Source organism: Arachis hypogaea, chromosome 15 (genome assembly GCF_003086295.3).
Source record: "Arachis hypogaea cultivar Tifrunner chromosome 15, arahy.Tifrunner.gnm2.J5K5, whole genome shotgun sequence".
Taxonomy (NCBI): domain Eukaryota; kingdom Viridiplantae; phylum Streptophyta; class Magnoliopsida; order Fabales; family Fabaceae; genus Arachis; species Arachis hypogaea.
In genome coordinates, this window is record NC_092050.1 from 25,672,755 (window position 1) to 25,686,454 (window position 13,700).

Sequence of the window (13,700 nt, forward strand, 5' to 3'; positions counted from 1 at the left end):
AAATTGTTGCCCCTAACATTCCTCACAAAAAATTATGTGTTATGTAAATAAATTTCTGTATTTTTCAATAAATATTGTTATGCTAAAGTTGTGTGGAGAATGAGAAGTTATGATTCCTACTCGTTTTTTTTTTTTAGACTTGTATCATCATATTTAGATTTGACTACAAAAACGTTTGTATGCATAACATTACTATTTATAAATATCTTTAAAAAATATTATATTAAAAGATAACATTTATATATATTTCTGATACACTGAATACATTTAAGAACACTCATTTTACTACAACTAAATTCTAATGTATAATTTCATTCTATAAGAGAACTCTCATCAGTCGTTACCATTGAATCTTAACCGTGTCAAATGATTTCATAAAGAGTAGAGAACAAACTGACAAAGAATTTCAATGTGCTCTGAACTTGACATGTAGCAAGGTAATTTCCACAGGCCCCAGTAATGCATTAATGTGGCATTGCATTCTAGGACACAACAAACAGGTTTGAAAAAATAGTACAATCCCAAGGAATTAAATTAAACACAATGACCTAACTTTGTGACTCGTAATCAATGTGTGGTATATTATATGAGCTGGAAAATTGCATCACCCAATACACATTTAGCTAAAAAGAGAAGTTGGTTGTAGTATGCATTAATCATTCATCTCATCTGGGTAGCTAGGTGGTTGATACACCTATAAATGACACTGCACAAACTCTAATGGTTGCTCTGAACCAAAGGTTACAACCATTGAGAAAAAAAAAATTTAACTAACCTGTTTAGAGATATACATTAAAGTTAGAATTTAACTAATATGTTTAAATTTTTAAATTTTTATTTTAATAATTACACAATAAATACATAAAAGTAGCTTTTGTTGATTTTTCTATGAAAAATTTTTAATTGATAATTTTAACATGTGTATGTTAGCTGAATCCGAAAAGAAAAATTCTATTATCCTCCATGAAAAATAGAATTTTTTCTCCACATTATTTTATTATTGTTTACCTTTTTTGTTATATTTTTCTCTCTTTTTTAACTATTTTGAAGTGATACATTAATGTGAAAAAAATTATTCATTTTTCCTTCATTGTGTAGATAAGAATTACAGATATTTTTATGGATTTTCCGCTAAGAAAACTTTAATTTAAGGCCGCTTTTGAAATTTTAGAGATTTTATTTGTTTTGTTTTATTTTACTTTTATCTACTCTTTAAAAAAGTACCTTTTAAACCTTATTTAATAACTATTTCAACTCAAAAAATAGAAATATATTAAGGATTTAACTAAGAACACTTATTAATGTGCCAAATAGAAAGCTTTTTTGAAAATAAAAAATTTAAATTTTTTTTAATATATTTGCACTGTATTTATCTATTGAAGAGAAAATTTTGAAAATATATACTTTAAGTAAATTTACTTTAAAATTAGACTACGATATACAAATTAATGAAAAAGGAAAAAATTTCTGTCTCAAAATAAAAACTGTTTATCTAATTGGGTATTTTAAAAATTGAATTTAGCTAATACGTGTCTTACAAATACATGTTAATATTATTACACTACAAAAAAAATACTAAATACTGTCAAAATTACCGACAAATTAAGCGAGGGTCGTTACCGACGAATTTAACGGTGGATTTTTCGACGGTTGCGAGTGAAAAATTCTTCCCAAACAATTTACTGCGGATTCCATAATCTGTCACTAATTCAGATGGCAAAAAGGATGCAAAAATTTATTTTATAAGCGTCAAATTTACCATAAAAAATTTTTGACGGTAATATGAATTAGCGAAACGTGCCGTTTTGAACAACAACCAGTACCTTTCGTCGGTAAATCCAACGGTAAAACTGAGCTGAATTCGAATTCAAAAACCTTCCTCCCTCACTTTTGCAACTTCTCCACCATCTCCTCTCTTTTTCTCTCACCATTTTCTCCCTCTCCTCTCACTTTCTCCCCATTTCTACCGTCGGCCACCTGTAGCAATGCCTCTTCTCCACAGCAAACGAATCATGTTCCTACATTGTCCTAGCCAAGCTACTAGAGATGCAGACGTCGCTACTGGATTCTATCGACATCGCTGCTATCTCGTGGGTTGATCTCGTCGTTGTTCACCATTGTTTCTCCTCCAAATTAGTATGAATCTTTTTCATTCTTCAATTTGTCAATTTTTTTGTTTAGAAAATCTAACATTACTCCATTAATGCACCTTAATAACTAGGTTTAAGTTTTTATTTTTTATTTTTTAATTTTTATGTAATTTTATATGTATTTTATTAATATTGTATTTGTTTTTTATGTAAAATATTAGTTTAAAATATTAATTTTTTAAAAAATCTTTGTTTTAGATTTTGTGTTTAAATTTTATTCTTTTAATTTACTAATTAGGATGTGTATAGTTTGTAGTTTATATTAATTATTAGGGCATGTAGTTTTAAATTAATAATTTTATATATATACATTCAAGAGTGTTTGAGCTATTGAAAGATTTTATTTGAATTTAGTAAATGAGCTTCTTTCAATTACATTGAAGCTATATCGTTTAGTTTTGTTATGTCTATTGTTAATTTCGTGAAATTAGAATTAGGTTTTAATTAATTGCAATGTTGAGTTTTACTTATTCCTTCTAAATTAGTATTTGAATTAGTTTCACTTTGTGAATTTAATAAGTTATCTTTTTTTAGGACGATGTTATTTTCTTTGAGATTAACTGAAGTTTGCTTCTTTCGTAGTTTGTGCAGTCCTATTTCAGTTTAGTTTTTTGTCTCTGAATATAATGAATTGTTTAAGTTTAGTGGGATAAGGTTGCCTAATGGCGCCTTCTCGAAACCCTTGTTTGCTAAAAAATTACAAAATAATAAAGGGTTGCACACTAAAACGGCTAGGATCTACAACAAATATGGCCTTTAGCAACGCCAAATTTTGCAACGCCTTAAAACCGTTCTCTTAGATAGTTTTAGACAATGGTTTTTTGTAGTGTTACTGTTGAATTCAATTTGTCATTATTTTATAGCAACAAATTAAAACCGTTCTCTTTGACTATTTTAAAGAACGGTTTTATAACCGTTACCATGAATTATTTTTAAGCAACGGTTTTTTTTTTGTTGTTTAAAGAATTGTACAAAGGAAACGCATTAAAACCGTTGCCGAAATGCTACACTTTAAAACCGTTCTATTAGATGGTCTTAGACAACGGTTTTTACAGTGTTGCGGTTGAAGTTCATTTTTTCATTACGCTATAGTAACAAAATAAAACCGTTCTCTTTGACTATTTTAAAGAACGGTTTTACAACCATTACAACAATTGTTTATGAAACAACTATTTTCTAATATTATTTAAATAATTATACAAATTTAACAATGTTTTCAAAATATAATATTTTTTATAATTTATAATAATAATATATAATATTTATTATAAATTTATTTTAATTTTATTTTTTTAAAGTAATATTTTTTATTTATTTATAATAATATTTTTTGAATATTTTATAAATTCAATATTTATAGAAAAAATAATTTAAATTTATATAATTATCTGAAATTATAATGACTATATATCATTTGCCTTGCAAATTGAAAATAACCTTAAAAAGTATAAAGTATAAGGTTACATGGATTTTGATGCATCCATTTATTATTTTTTTTAATTTACATTCGATTAATCGGGAATGCAAAATTTCAAATGGCTTAAAAAATCACTACAAGAACCCTTTATTTGAAGGGAATTAAGAAAAATCGTGAATCTGATTCCTGTGTGTTGCATCTATTGTTAATATATAACAAATATTAGAATAATTAAAATAAATATATAACAAATATTAATATAAAAAAATAAAACTAAAATAAGAAAGCAAATCAGAACAGACGCGCGTTCTACTTCCTCTTCTCTTCGAACGCTACTCTTCCTCCCTCCACCGCCCTAACCCACGCCTTCAGAATCAGAGACGTCATCGAACCGCCGTTCACCAGGAAGCCCCAAATCGCACCATCATCACAAGTCACCAGGAAGCCCTAAATCGAAGCTCACCATCGTCGCGCCATCATCTTCGCTGCATCCTTCCCAAAATCGTCGCTGCCTCCTCCTTCCCGGCGTCGCTGAGTCTTTCCTCTCCGCGGCGTCGCTGCTTTTCCCCTCTCTGCGGCTTCAGTGCTTCTCCGTTCTCCACGGCGTCCTTGCGTCTTCTGCTTCGCTGCTTCTCCCCTGTTCTGCCTCGCTGCTTCTGCTTCACTGCGTTATGCTTCGCTGCTTCTGCTTTGCTGTTACTGCTTCACTGCATCGGCCGTTTGTGGGTTGTCATCTGTGATAAGTGTTCTTCTTCTCTGATTTTCTGTTGCTTAATTAGGGCTTGATTGGCTGTTGGGTATTTTCTGTTGCTTAGTTAGGGGTTGATTGGTTGTTGGGTAATCTCTGAAAGTGGTGATGTTTGTGAACATGGAAAAGAAAGGTGTTGAATGTTGACTGAGTTTCTGTTCTGGTTTGAATGTTGTTCTGAGTTTCTATGTACAGGAGGATGTTACTTTAAATTTGTTTTTAATTAATTGAAGTATTCAATAGTTTAATCGTGTTCATGAGATTGGTTCAGTTGGTTCTAACAGGTTTTTCTACTACTCTTACATAAAAGAAGCAGAATTTTTAACGAACTCAATAGTGAGAAAATCTTATTAGATTCATCTGAATCAATTCCATGAATACAGTTAAGTGGTTCATTACTCTAATTACTTATTGAAAACAAATCTAAACTGTTAGTAATAGTTTCCTTCTTTCTATTGTGCTTAACTGCATATCCATTTTTTAGTACTTAAAATTTCTTTTGGGATAACTAAGGCAACTCTATTGCCAACCAGTGTGTGGTTGTGACCCTGTTCGGGTAGCAATACAAGCAAATTTTTATAATGTTGGGCAGTTACAATTTTTAACACATACTGTGATCTGTATTGTTTGGGTGGGAGCTAAAAAGTCTTGTTTTCTTAAAAGACTGGATTTTGATAATTCTATTGTTTATGTTTATGTTTTGCATCTTTGTTTATCTCTATCCAATGGCTGTTTAGTAGGTTTGCATATAAAATCTATGGGTAATGACACCTCTGCTGTGCCATCATCTGCTATATGCATGCAATGCAGTTGAAGTATTTTCTTTTTCTTCTTTGATTCATTGTGCTATTAAATTATAGAGATATGCTTAGCAGCTTAGCTATGGTTTTTTGTTTTAATTTATTAACCCAATTTTGGCTAGTTGGGTACTATTTGATTTTTTAGTTATATATCACTTTTGAAAATAAGATTTCTAAAAACTGGTTTTAAAAATTAATTTTTTTGTTAAAAAATTTGGTTATGAATTACTTATATTTTTATTCTTTGTTGCTGTTGTAGTTTGTCTCTTTAAAACCAGAAAGAGGGAATCAAATAGCGGGTCTCTCTATAGTTGCAACTACCCTAGACATTGAGCTACACTAGAGGTGAATCATTTAATATATTATCTTTTTAAATTTGTTTGAACATTTAATTGTTAAGAATATTTAGTGATTAATTGATTGCTAAAGCTTCTTTGCATAATTTGTTAGATACAAATTGTTAGTCTTATGATTGGTTGAGATGTTCTCTTTTGAACATGTGTGGTTGACTTCTAGAAATCCTTTAGAAGCAATAAGCTCTTGATTGAAAAAAAAATCACTTATAGTTAGATTCTAGAATGAGTCAAGATTTGAAGAGAAAAGAGACCACAATTGAAGATGATGTTGAAGACTGTGGCAGCTTGCAAGAAAGGCCAACTAAGAAGGGAAAAACACGTCAATTTGCTTCAATGCCGATTGATACTTTTCTTCAACTTAACAATGAACCTGATGCTGAAGAGCAATTGGATGAGAATGAAGGAGATATTATAGAGGAGCACGACAAGGATTATATTAATCCAACTGAGGCTGAGAACATAGACAATACTTTGAAAGGTAAACTTTTTGCAGGTTCTCAATTTTTTTCCTGTTTACTTTTTCTTAGTTTAATTAGTTTGTTTAGTTTTTGTTAAATTAGTCAATTTAGTTATGCATGCTTAGTGGATTATAGGTGGTTAGGAAGTTTTATCTGAAAATTGTAGCGGATTTAGGTTGAACTTTTTGGTTGCTGCTGATGCCTTTTATGAATGGTTTTCTGAGCTGTTTTAATTGACAAATGATGGTTGTTGCATTACTGTTTCAAATTGTATAGTGCTGCTTTATCCTTGTTAATGGCTGATTTCATGCCTTGTTTTGATTGAGCAATGATGATGATGGCCTTATTCTGAGCTGTTTTATTAGTGCTGATTTGATTTTAGTGAGTTCATATGGGTTGATTTTACTGTTTAGTGCTGCTTTATCCTTGTTAATGGCTGATTTCATGCCTTGTTTTGATTGAGCAATGATGATGATGGCCTTATTCTGAGCTGTTTTATAAGTGCTGGTTTGGTTTTAGTGAGTTCATATGGGTTGATTTTGCTGTTTAGTGTTGCTTTATCCTTGTTAATGGCTGATTTCATGCCTTATTTTGATTGAGCAATGATGATGATGGCCTTATTCTGAGCTATTTTATTAGTGCTGATTTGGTTTTAGTGAGTTCATATGGGTTGATTTTGTTGTTTAGTGCTGCTTTATCCTTGTTAATGGCTGATTTCATGCCTTGTTTTGATTGAGCAATGATGCTGATGGCCTTATTCTGAGCTGTTTTATTAGTGCTGATTTGATTTTAGAGAGTTCATATGCGTTGATTTTGCTGTTTAGTGCTGCTTTATCCTTGTTAATGGCTGATTTCATGCCTTGTTTTAATTGAGCAATGATGATGATGGCCTTATTCTAAGCTATTTTATTAGTGCTGATTTGGTTTTAGTGAGTTCATATGGGTTGATTTTGCTGTTTAGTGCTGCTTTATCCTTGTTAATGGCTGATTTCATGCCTTGTTTTGATTGCTCAATGATGATGATGGCCTTATTCTGAGCTGTTTTATTAGTGCTGATTTGGTTTTAGCGAGTTCATATGGGTTGATTTTGCTGTTTAGTGCTGCTTTATCCTTGTTAATGGCTGATTTCATGCCTTGTTTTGACTGAGCAATGATGCTGATGGCCTTATTCTGAGCTGTTTTATTAGTGCTGATTTGATTTTAGAGAGTTCATATGCGTTGATTTTGCTGTTTAGTGCTGCTTTATCCTTGTTAATGGCTGATTTCATGCCTTGTTTTGATTGAGCAATGATGCTGATGGCCTTATTCTGAGCTGTTTTATTAGTGCTGATTTGATTTTAGAGAGTTCATATGGGTTGATTTTGCTATTTAGTGCTGCTTTATCCTTGTTAATGGCTGATTTCATGCCTTGTTTTGATTGAGCAATGATGATGATGGCCTTATTCTGAGCTGTTTTATTAGTGCTGATTTGGTTTTAGTGAGTTCATATGGGTTATTTTTAGTAGACATTATTAGTATTAAAGATGTGTAGTTTTATATTTGATTTTTTTTCTTTTTTTACAGGAAAACTATGTTGAAGGGGAAATCGAACTTGATTAAGGTCCAATTTTTAAGAGCAAGTGTTACAGAGTAAAAGTCATGAACTTGTGGATCGGACATGATAATAAATCTATTTGCTACTTAGCTATTTCAACTCTTCTTTGTTATATTTTTTGCAACATTAGATGATATAGTTCGATGTGTCATGATAGTATTGTGGTATTTGAATGTGATTGTGGATCTTACAACAATTTTTATAAGTCAAATTTGATGAAAAATGTTCAATTATTTTTCTTTAATGACTTTATTCAAATAATTAAGATTATTTATTGACTCTAAATAATTAAAAAAAATGAAATTAATTTCATTTACGAGAAAACTACTATTGTAAATAAAGAATTATATATTACGAAAAACCGTTGTCAAAAGTTACAAAGGACAACGGTGTTAAAACCGTTGCCAAAAAATGACACCAACGGTAACGCTTTAAAACCGTTGTCTTAGATGACTATAAAATGGTAATGGTTTTAAAACCGTTGCCAAAAAAACCAATGGTAACGCTTTTAAACCGTTGTCTTAGACAACTATAAATTGGCAATGGTACAAAAACCATTACCAAAAAATGACACCAACGGTAATGCTTTAAAACAGTTGCTGTTGTGGATAACAAAACTACTACAGTTTAAAACCGTTGCCTATCCAGGTACGATTTTAAACCGTTGTATCATGAAAAAGAACGGTTTAAAACTGTTGTTTCTCGAGTAACGGTTTGAAACCGTTGTTTAAAATTTGTTTTCAAAACCGTTGCCTATACCAGTAACTTTGGCAACGGTTTTTTTGTTACCGTTTTCTTAGGTAAAAAACCGTTGCCTTTGAGCATTGGCAATGGCTGCATATACCGTAGGTCAAAAATTGTTGCCAAAGCGTTGCCTAAAGTTTAGGGAACGGTTTTTCAATATACGGCAACGGTTTTTAACCGTTGCGAAAAGCCTTGTTTGTTGTAGTGGGAATTTATGTTTGCTTAAATGCGTGCTTATTTTAATTAATGCTTACAACTTTTTCCTATGTGAAAGTTTAATAAACTCTTTTAGTTGATGTCTCTAAATTAAGGAAAAATTCTGCTGAATTTTTGTTAAAATTCTTGTTTGATTTGTAAAAAAAAAATAAAAAATATATTTGGACGAGACTTTTAATTATAGATAAAATTCTACTGAAATTTCTAAATAAACTAAATATAATTGAACAATTAAATTAAAAGAAAAAGTTTTTTTAGCATTGAATGAATAATAGTCATGAAATAAATAATATTGTATTAATAGTTATGAAATGAATAATATATCTAAAAAAATTAATTTCTAATTTATTTTATCTATAAATTCTTAAAATCTCTTGAATTATATTGTATCAATTACTTAAAACTCATATCTTTCTCTCTCTCTCTCTCTCTCTCTCTCTCTCTCTCTCTCTCTCTCTCTGCAGACATGACAACAGGCAGATGTGTCACAAATCGGTCTCGTAGTCGGAGTAGAGGGAGGGTATCTACTGGTATCCTTGGGACTTCTCAGTAATCTCCCTCTATCTCAGCTACTCCTATGACATCACAGGCACTGGTGCACAGAATCAATTGTTCATTATGGTCCTTAAGCCCAACTACGTGGGTCCTTCTGCTACACCACCCCCGCCAGCAAGAAGTCGTCCAGTTGCTTCACTAGGGTGGACTCCTTCACCCGCTTAGCAGCCCACTACTTTGACGACGATGCCACCTCTAAGAATAGACACTGCAGTGCCAGAATTCTCTCATAGATCCCAGCCAAATTTTCCTCCACCACCGTTCATCGTACGAATGACAATTTGGATCCTCTCATGTGATATATAGTTTAACATGTATTCATTTTCAGTTAACTTTCGTCCTAATCATAACATATGTTACACAAGAGTCCTACATGCAAAGATTGGAGGCCACAACAAAACAATCTCAACATACTGGAAAGGACGGCAACAACTCCACTGATTCAGTAGTCAATCCTGATACAGTTTTGTGCGAGACCGTATCTGAGTCGTACAAGAATCGCATATACGGTCTACAGGTTGGGATCGTTCTTCGCCAACAATCTCCGCACCTCCACATTGCGGGCTTCATCTGCCTCTGCCACCAGCCCTGTCGATCCTAGGGACAACGACGATTTGAGGGGGCAGGTGTAGAATTTCACCTAGAGCCTTTACCAATAGGCCTAGCAACTGCAGCTTTCTGAGGAGAGGTGTAATGAGATCCCCACACGCGTGTCAGATATAGATTCCCACATGTTGGAGCTTAGGCAGGAGCTAGAGCGAATTCAGCGAATACAATAACAAATGGCGGTGTACCACAAGTAGATGTGCCCTGGTGGCAGCGGCACTGCTGGAGGGGAACCGACATCACCGTCTAGACCGCTGCCTCAACAGGACCAGGAGAATGACGACGATGATGACTATCAGAATCCGTAGTAATTAGGATTTTATTCTACTCTATTTGATTGTATCTTATTTATTTGATTTTTTATTCTGTATGTACATTTGATATTTAATAAATTCTTTATTTGATTTCCATTATTTAGATTTTGACTACTAATTGTGTTAAAAAAATTTAAAAAAGTAAAAAAAAAAAATAAATTCACCGGAGAAAATTTCGATGGTAATTAATTACCAGCAACAACGAGGGTTATACCGTCGAATTTTTTTCAACAGTAATATATTTACTGACAGATTATTTTTGTTATTCTGTCAATAAATCTGACGGTATTCAACGTTTTTTTGTAGTGTTAGTTAAAAAGGTTTTATACAAAACTTACAAAATTTAAATTTCTGATGCCATTTATTAAAATGAAAAATTAAAAAATTTCTATATAAATACATATTCATCAAACTCTAAAAAATCGGAAACAATAAAACAAATATACACACACAGTTATTATTATTATTATTATTATTATTATTATTATTATTATTATTATTATTATTATTATTATTATTATTATTATTATTATTGTCTTTTCTATGATTTAAAAATATTTACAAATTTGTTATCTTTTAATATTAATTTTATCAATATTCAAAATAACGGTTTATTACCGTTTTAAATATTTGATTACAAGCAGTCACGTACATGACCTTTTATGGTTAACGGACATGCATGTATCTATTGGAGTGCTAATCAGAAGTCACAACCAATGTAAATATACGTGATTATGTAGATGCTTTATGCTAAATGCTTATATATATAATTGCCCATTATTTCAAAAGAAGATAGTACTAAGTGTGCAATCATTCATGTACAGAGTATTATTATATTTATTTGTTCAAGACTTAAGAATTTCTTATAATGGTTAAATAAAAAATTTATAAATTTTATTATATTTTAGAAAAATATTACCATCAACTTTATAATAATTAAGTGTGAAAACAAATATCTTTCTAAAAAAAAGATGATCTCAACGCATTCATTAGCAAGCTTTACTTTTATATGGCCCATATTGACCATGTAGCTCCAATTGCAAAAATCATTTGAGTGACTTGAAGTAGAAGGAAGACATAGCATTTGGATTAAGAAATGATCAAAGTGTTCAGACTCAAGATTGGTCAGAACAACTTTTACCTCATTGATCTTTTGGTAGGTGAGTGCCTTGTGTTGTCGAACTCATCTCATTCCTTGAGTTTATCTAACAAAGTAGTTAGGTTTTTTAAACCATGATGCTAGGACCAAGGATACCATCATTGCAGTGGACCCTTGAATGAAAACAATGGGGACAAACCGATACATATGAAATTTGCATCATAATTCATATTTCAGATTTTAAATGTCAATTGCCAATAGAAACGAGAAGCCATTAACAAATATTTTGTGTAATTTAAACTCCTATAAATGTAACTTTGGAGTATCTGCATGCATATTTTGCTTCGGATTCCTTGATCTGAAAAGTTCAAATTAGATTTTGTATTAGAACTTAGACGATTCATTTGAGCCATAATTCAATTATTTAATAGAAACCTAGTCATAAATTACAATATCTCTAAATAAATAAAGAAATTGATCTTACTCCTGACATATATGAACATATATCATGGAATTATTGAGGCCACATGCACATTAAATCATAGAGAATTTATTGAAAAGAATAAGGCACCAACTTATTTAGGTTTCAAGATGTTTGGATTCGACTCATTTCCATCAGCATAGAATCAATACTAAAGTTATTGCATATGCTCCCACAATTTTTTGTCCTGGAATTATATGGCTTTATAATAATCCCTTAGCTTCCAGAAACAAAATTGCGACAAGAAGTAAATAAAATAAAAAAAGAATGTGTTAATGGCAAAGATTAGCAACGGCAGCAAATAATGACAATGACAACTGGATTTTCGAATTCGTTGAAAGAATTTTCCCCTTAGCTGTATCCTCTTTGTTTCAAACTTCAAATTTCCCACTTGTCCATATATTAAATACATTAAAGCTTTTTTTTTGAAAGAGAGAAGCTCAACACAACAAGTGGAGCGAAGCAACAAAGAAACAGTGAACATCATAAAGCAATCTAGGTAACTCCTAGCAACACTAATGCTTATCCCTTTGTCATCTTCGGCATTGCCATCAACAACAAAAAGGATCTACACCTAATCACTCCTTATAGTTCATGAAAGACATATGAATGATCTCGTCAACCCCTTTTCCTTTATTCTGAAAAATTCTTCGGTTCCTTTCTAGCCAGATGTTCCATGTAATCGCACAAAATCCCATCAACCACCTCTTGCGCTCCACCTTGCTAGCTGATATCTCAGTCCAGCTTATGAAATGTTCTTTCAACGTCCCCGGCAAGACCATAGCCTCCCAAGAAATGATAACCAAGCACACCAAACCTGCCAAGAGAAGTCACAACCAAGGAACAAGTGGTGACCATATTCAATACTCTTGTTACAAAACACACATACAACATCTTCGTGGTGAATAACTCCCAACCGACTCAGCCTCTCCTTCGTATTGACCCTACCAGTCAATACAAACCAGACAAACAGTTCAACTCTTGGTGGGACTAAACCTTTCCAGATTGTCTTTGTAAAGTTGTAGCTTGTTATATCCTCCGGAATGATGTCCTCCTGCAGTACCTGCAAAAAAGAGTTAGTAGAAAAGACCCCTTGTTTATCAAATTTCCATACAACTCTATCCTCACTTCCATAATCCAATTTGACCAGCCTTAATACATCATGCAACTGGTTCACTAGATTCAACTCCCATTGGAATAGCTCTCGCCTCTATTGGAAGTTCCATATCCACTCAGCCCAAAACCCGCAATCCCCTATAACAGATCCTCTTTGGTTTGAAACTGAGAAAAGTCTCGGAAACTGATCTTTCAGAGCACCACTACGTAACCAGATATCCTCCCAGAATCGAGTCCCTCTTCCATCACCCACCTCCATAGCTAACCCAGTAATCATCTTTTGTCTTACTTGCTGATTCTTAAACTGAATCTGGCATATATCCTTCCAAGGACCCCCCTTGATTGGTAAAACCTGAGAGGACAACAGCACATTTGGGTCCAGGTTATTACAAGCACAAACCACCTTCTTCCACAGCGGACAATCCTCCTTTGAAAAGCGCCACCACCACTTAAAAAGAAGGGCTGTGTTTCGCAGCATGGCATCCCCAACACCCAACCCACCAAGCTTTTTAGGCGCCTGCACCACCTCCCACTTGACCAGAGCCATACCATTCCTACCATCCTCTTTACTCCATAGAAATCTTCTCTGTAAGGAAATAAGCTTCTCCGCAACAGCCTTCGGCATCTTATACAGGCTTAAATAATATACAGGGAGGCTATTTAGTACAGATTTAATGAGCACCAACTTACCAGCTTTGTTAAGGACTTTGGCTTTCCAAAGGCTGAGTTTTTCCTCCACTTTGTCAATGATTGGCTTCCAAGTCTTCACCAACCTTGGATTAGCTCCTAGCGGGATCCCCAAGTATTTTACTGGAATGGAGGCTTCCTTGCAACCCAGCACGCAGCACATACTCTGAACCCACTGAGCATCACAGTTAATAGGAATCAAGCTAGATTTATCAAAGTTGATGCTTAACCCCGACATCAGCTCAAAACATCGAAGAATCCTCCTGTAGTTCTTAATTGTCTCTTCCTCTGGAGGACAGAACAGAATGGTATCATCCGCGAACTGAAGATGTGACAGCTCAACCTGATCTCTACCTATC

The 13,700-nt window shown here is 32.9% G+C and overlaps 1 long non-coding RNA gene across 6 annotated transcripts; it reads left to right on the forward strand.

Annotated features, from left to right (window-relative positions):
- The first annotated feature begins 3,836 nt into the window (after positions 1-3,836).
- On the forward strand, positions 3,837-7,767 carry LOC140179636 (uncharacterized). Of its 6 annotated transcripts, none has more exons than XR_011873313.1 (4): positions 3,837-5,130; positions 5,375-5,460; positions 5,566-5,949; positions 7,493-7,767. It is a non-coding gene; the product is annotated as an uncharacterized lncRNA (long non-coding RNA). The 6 variants fall into 6 exon arrangements; XR_011873316.1 differs by having other exon boundaries at positions 5,632-5,949; XR_011873312.1 differs by having other exon boundaries at positions 3,838-5,460.
- Positions 7,768-13,700: the final 5,933 nt, after the last annotated feature.